Genomic DNA, 6,754 nt, shown 5'->3' on the forward strand with positions numbered 1-6,754 from the left:
AAAAAAAAAAAAAAAAAAAAAAAAAAAAGAAAAAAAAAAGAAATGTATTCCAGCACCAAGACTTACACTTCACTGCTACAAGAATTTACATAATCTCTATCTGATATCCCTGGTTTCTATAACGTGTATACAACTCTTTACTCTTTCACAGAAATTCCATAAAGAGTAGTGAGATAACATCGCAAAGCAATGACTCCTGGGCTCTGTACATGGTAAGGGTTAATAGCTTTGAGCCTTTTTCTAGCCTCACTTACATGACTGAGGAAGGCCATTTCTTTCTTTAACTGACATATGTAATTATATTTATTTATCACAACAATCTGATTCTTTGAAGTACTGACATGTAAACTAAAGCTAATTAATAAACACTAATGCATCTTCTGTTCTTGCAATCCACAACTCAAGGAATACCATTATTTTATTTCTTTTCTGAAACAAATATAGTCCAGCTCCACATGAAAATGCTGATACTCTAAGCCAGAAGTTAAGGTTTAGGCACATGAATTTTAAGCAGGCATCCAAAATAAATCTTGCAGGGGAGTAGGGCTGGTAATTCTGCTCTTTCCTAAAAAGGCTGATATTCCTGAAATGCTTATAGTTCTTCCTAATATGTCTTATCCTGGATGAACTTTAGATAATAACTTACATCAGTGTGTTCTTTTGTGACTTTAAATCCCTGAAAGAATACTTTCAACTGATAATGCAAATGACAGAATTTGAGAAGCAATGGAAGTCAACATAAAATTCCATTTTCCCTAGTTGCGTCACTTGAAAGTCTTAGAGGGAAATTTTGTGAGTAATTCTCCTTCCATCTTGTAGTCTTGGAAAAAACAAAATTCTCTGAAAAGCAACAGGCTCTTGTTCCTTCTAAAACTAACTTCTCAGTTTTATGTACATTATGGTTTATCAGGGACAGTATAGTTCTAATGGAGACCTGTCTAGCTTTTTGGTAGATTGACAGTTTCCACTTATGTTGCATTTTTGCTGTTGTGAGTGAAAAACAATAAAAATAGTGAAAAAATCATAATAAGGTTTCCAAGTCTTTAAAGGAAATGTGCCTCAAGTTGACACAGTTAGCAGATGAAGGCCAGGGAAGATTCACTTCCAAGCCTCCTTCCTTCCTCTAGCTTTTTTATCCTGTCTCCATTTTGTCATTGCAAAAGGACAGGGCTTAATGAAAGAAATGGATCACGCATCATTTTCATAGAAATGTTTTCTGAGAAGTGTTCTTGACTGCCCTCATATCCTTGAGGGTCTAAAAACTGGTATGACATAAACATTTCAATATGAAATTATGTTAGCTGAAAAAATTTTATAACTCTTCAGAGACGCTTTCTTCCCTCCCATGTTCGTAGTAATTCGATAGGAAGGAAAGGGTGGACGTGTGAGTTTCCTAAGGATGGCATGACAAATTCCACTAACTCATGATTTAAAACAACAGGAATTCATTCTTATACCTCTGGAATCCAGAAAACTGAAACCATTATGAATAGTTTCCTCAGGAATCTAAGGTCATAGTAGGGAAATCAGAGCCACACTCCCTACCAGGTTTCCGTCTTCACTGCAGATCTTCGGTGTTCCTTGGTTTACAGACTTATAACTTTAGTAGGTACTCTCAGTTTCCACAACAGCTAGCATAGCCTATTTCTCCTCTCTTCTCTTCTCCCATGTAATGCTGGTTATTGGATTTAAGGTACATAATAATCTAAAAACATTTCACACAGATACTTTTCTCACTTCTGCGAAAATCATTTTTCCAAAAATGACCACATTCATGAGTTATTGGTGGACATCCCTTTGGGAGGATTTCTGATGAAGTCACCTGTGATTTCCTATGATTCAAGTTTTAAGAATAATAATGACATTAAACTGAACCAAAACTTAAGTCATGCTAGGATAAAGCAGGAGCTGGGAAACCAAGGAACAAGAGTTGTAAAGATTATGAAAATTATTAGTGGAATATCCAGATAATTTAGCCAGTATTAATTCAATCCTCACAGATATCCCCACCCCCTACCCCATAGGCTAAATGCACCCAAGAGTCTTGGATTAGCCATTTGTAACATATGCATTAACACTTTCCTTTTTTTTTTTTTAATTTACCACTGACATCTAAACTCCCCTTTAAAAATCAACTAGAAATGCATAAATGCTCAAATCTTTTATTTCAAGTTCCTCTTTTCATCTTTCCCTCCTACTGGGTCTAAAAATTAAGAGTTCGCTAGCAAACCATGTCCAGGTGACTATGTGAGTTTTTACATGCTCACCTCAGTTTCCACTATTAAATCTCAGGGCAGATCATGTTTCTAGTTGTATAATTTAAATGTGGGCTCAGAAGATGTGGTGACCTTGTAGCATGTGACAGAAGGAATAGAACGGGACTCTCGGGGAAGCCGGATGCTGTAGTTGATTCCACCATCACAGGGACTCTTGCGCTATTTTATATCTCTCCACCCCTTCAGTATCCAAAGGGAAACACATTGAGCTAGACTGACTATTTGAAAAGATGAGCTGAAATAGAAAATATGTTGATAAAATGAAATGAAAAAACAGTGACTAACCCTTTATACTTGATCTTCGCCAAAAGGCCGAGAAGCGATAACTAACCCTTTATAGTCATGGGTGGTGTTTCAGAAACCGTTAAAGTGTTTTCTTCATATTAATCCATTTAATCTTTATCGATATTTCACGTTACAGATATGGAAACTGAAATAGGGTCTAAGTAGGTGACACAGCTAGGAAACATCATGCTGGGATTTGAACTTTGACAATTTGAATCAATAAATTTCAACTTGCTATGGCTATTTACATATTTCATCATACTTGCTTCAGATATTTTGTATTAAAAAAATAAATTTGAGATTTTTACTTTCACTCTGCAGAGGAAAGTGACATCATGCACATACCATATATGTAGCCAGTGTTTTATACATTTTGTACAGACAATCGAAATAAAGGCTTTAAGAAATAAAAACAATTTGATATAAAATTGCTGTATCCACTAATGGTTGTTTTGTAGATTTATCCTCGTTAAGATCAGGCCCCTCTGGATTGGTAAGTCTAGAACTCAGGTCTCATGTCAGTGACTTTGATGGTGCCATTGAGAGGCTCCTAGATGGAATCACTATCCACAAAACATCTGTGCCCGTAATGCTTTCCTCTCTCTTTTCCACATCCCATTTACAAACATGAGTATGTGCTATGGACATTTGGAGGGGCGCCTCACAGCTAAGGGACAAAGCTCAAATTCCTGACACTGCCCAGTGATATAAAACCTTGCCTCTGATCCATATAGTTTGAACTCAACAGAAATGAATCCTGGGCTATTTTTGTCCCTTTTTAGTCCCAGAGTACAGATAACCCCTGGCCTTTCTGCACTTGTTACCTAACATTTATCTGTTGAATGACACTTCATGGACTCTGCATCTGTGAATAATGTTGCAACTGGACGCGATAGTACAGTAATCACTTAACATACTGATTCTGTATTCTCTGGAGATATTCCCAGAAGTGCAATAGCTAAATCCTACAGTACTTCTATTTTTAAAGTTTGGAGGAATTTACATACTGTTTTCCATAATGACTGCATTAATTTACACCCTTCATAGTGCAGAAGAGCTCTTTTCTCTCCACATTGATGTCACCACCTGATATCACTGTCTTTTCGAGAAGAACCATTTAGACAGATTTGAGTTGGATTTCTCCTTGTTTAGTTTCATTGGTGATATTGAGTTTTCTTTTCCATGTAAAATGTTATCCATTTAAATATTCTTTTCAGAAATATCAGTTAAGGTCCTTTGTGTTTAAAACGCGCTATTTGGCACTTTGCTATTGGTTTCTTTGAGTCCCTTAAATATTTAAATATTAGTATTTTGTCAGGTTTATAACTTGAAAATACATTCTTCTATCTGTCCGTTGTCCTCTCAGTCAGGTGTTTGCTCCTTCTGGGTTGCAGAAGCTTTTCAATTGGATGTAATCCTATTTATCTATTTTTGCTATTGTTTTTTGTACTTTCGCAGTCATAACAAAAAAGTCTTTGCCCAGACCAATGTCTGGAAGCTTCTCTCCTAAGTTTTCTCCTAGTACTTTTATAGTTTCACATATTGCATTTAAATCATTAATACATTTTAAGTTGATTTTCATACATGTTGTGGATTAAAGATCTAATTTTATTTTTCCTTGTATGGATCTCCAGCGCTCCTAGTATGATTTATTGAAAAGATGGCCCTTTTCTCTCTGTACTGTCTTGGCATTTTTATCAAGGAGAGGCTAAGGTAGGAGAACTGCAACATAGAGAGCTCAGCTGAACAACTTAGTGATTAGAAATACCTTGTCTAAATAAAAGGCGGAGGTGCAGCTCAGTATCCATAAAGACAAAAATTAATCAGTTGAATAAATCGTGTACATTTATTTGGGTGTCATCTGTTTTGTCCCATTGTTCTGTGTTTCTGTTTATATTCCAGTGCTATGTCATTCCGGTTATTGTAGCTTTGTAATATATGGTGAAGTAAGCTCATATTTACAGCCCTATTTTTTTCTCAAGTTAGTATAGCAAACTAGGGGTTCTAGATAGGCTGCTGGAAGTGTCCACAAGCAGCCGGGGCATACTGTCTGTTCCTCTAGTTGGGGAGGAACTGCTGTCTGTGCTGTAATGTTGAAGGGCTATGTTGCCTGTATTTTGCAGTCAAACAAGATCACTGACCTCTGTGGTCAGCTAGGGTCTCTGCTTGGGCTCCTCAATCATCTCTGGTCATTCTGTATCACAGGTTATATCCCCTAGATGGCTAATACTGCTAACTGGACTCTCCAGGTGGGTAGGGCTATAGTTACACCCTGTCATCATCTTTGGTCTGCTAGGGTTCCAATGGATACTCCCTGGTCAAATGGTTCTAAGGGCTGGACTCTGTATTAAGTGGTACTGTTCAATGGACTGCAATTGCGCAGCACCTCAGGTTGTGATCTGCAGTCAGTGGGGCTACAGGCCTGTGTTGGGGTGTGGTGCTGGGCTGTGCTTGCAAATGGGCAGGGTCACCTACCCATTCTCTGCTGAGGAGAGGTCATGAGCCTCACTCTATGCTCACTCAGAGAAAGAGGCTATAACCCATCAAAGAAGGAAGGCCACCTCTTCATCTGAGCACACTGTTATGGAAGGATGCACACGGGGTGCTGAGCGAAGGAAATACCTCAGCCATGCAGGTCAACAGAGTGACAGATGTTGCAACCGCATTGCCCTTCTCCTGCCCCTCTGTGCCTTGCCTTGGTTGTGCTTTTTCTAGTATGACTGTATTACATCAGAGACCCTAATAGCATAGCTACCAATTTTTCCAGAAAATGCTCCATGAGTATTTCATCTTCTTCTCTCATCCCTTCCCTTCCCTACCTTCCCTTCCCTTTCCTTCACATTTTTCTTTCCAATTATTTTTTTCTCTCATAGACTCTGTCTCTCCTTATCCCTTTCTCTATTTATTTATCCTCATTTATGGCTCTTGAGTTCTAAATCAGGGCCTTGTGCATGATTAGGCAGCGGTACCACTGAGCTACATCCTCAGCCCTAATTATTTTCCCTAATTGTGTGTGTGTGTGTGTGTGTGTGTGTGTGTGTGTGTGAGGAGATAAATATTATAATTTTCAAATTGAGAAGTATAGAATACCTGGATGATTTTTTACTCTTGTGTGAAAACAGAGAGAATTTTGCATGCTCTGGTTTTCCAGCAGGAGTAGTAGGCACATTAGTTGAAAATGAATGTGAGTTAGAGTATGTGCTTTCTGCTAAGAGTGAGAATTTAGTCTTCTTTAGGTTTACAGGTAAGGTTAGGGCTAGAGTTAGGGTTAGGAACACAATGTCTCTCAACCAGCCTTCAAGTATTCTTTTACCATGGACCCTGGACTTAAGAACTCAATTCACTTGCAAGGGCTGCTGGCTGTAACTCAAGGTGCTTTTAAGTCGAGACTATTTTTCCCATAAAAAATAATGGAAATATCCATAATACATTCCAACCCTCCGAAAGAACCCCTTAATTAATCTTTTCATTAAAAAGAGTTTTACAATGTGAGTAATTTGCCAGCAACAGCAAAATTTTCCTAGTGTATTCACCAAAAAGTTATGAAATGTGCCTAGCTTACCAGAAACAATTTCATACTCTACTCACCATTCAAGTTGCCATCTTTGGCTTGTAGGAAGGGAGGATGTAATGGAAGGTGGTTATTGTTTGGAATGAGAGTCCCTTTCCATTAGAGCATCAGGAATCTGGCTCTCTCCTTTCTCTCCTTAGGAAAGTCTGTAGCCCACTAGAACCGCCTTTTGGCTCACTAGGTCTTCACCTTCTCAGAACTAAAAATTGTCTTAGATTGTCTATGTCTGTCTTTTCTTTAACGCTGTTCTGTAAAGCAAGTGAGTTCAACGACTGGCATTTTCTTCTGTCTGGGTGGGGCTTCTCTACAAATATTTGCAGCTCTGTCCATTGTTTCAGGATTTCCTTTATTTCAGAAGAAGAATTGTGCTGCTCTGATACTCCCCCTCCTCTTCAGTCATTTCCTCAGCTCCCATTCTCTGTTGTTTAGCCAGAAGTTGTTGGAGTTCCTCCACCAGTTCCTCAGCATCACCACTGTCTACCTGCAAGTCTCTGGATGCTGCTATGGTGACAGTGTCGTCAACCATAGGGTCAATTGAATGCTCAGGCTTCTCTACACAGCCTTCAGCATTTCTTCCCATATAATATTAGGCAAGATTTTCTACCAGGCAGAGCTCAGTGTC

Source organism: Fukomys damarensis, unplaced genomic scaffold (genome assembly GCF_012274545.1).
Source record: "Fukomys damarensis isolate Sample0158 unplaced genomic scaffold, DMR_v1.0_HiC HiC_scaffold_13, whole genome shotgun sequence".
NCBI classification, from domain to species: Eukaryota; Metazoa; Chordata; class Mammalia; order Rodentia; family Bathyergidae; genus Fukomys; species Fukomys damarensis.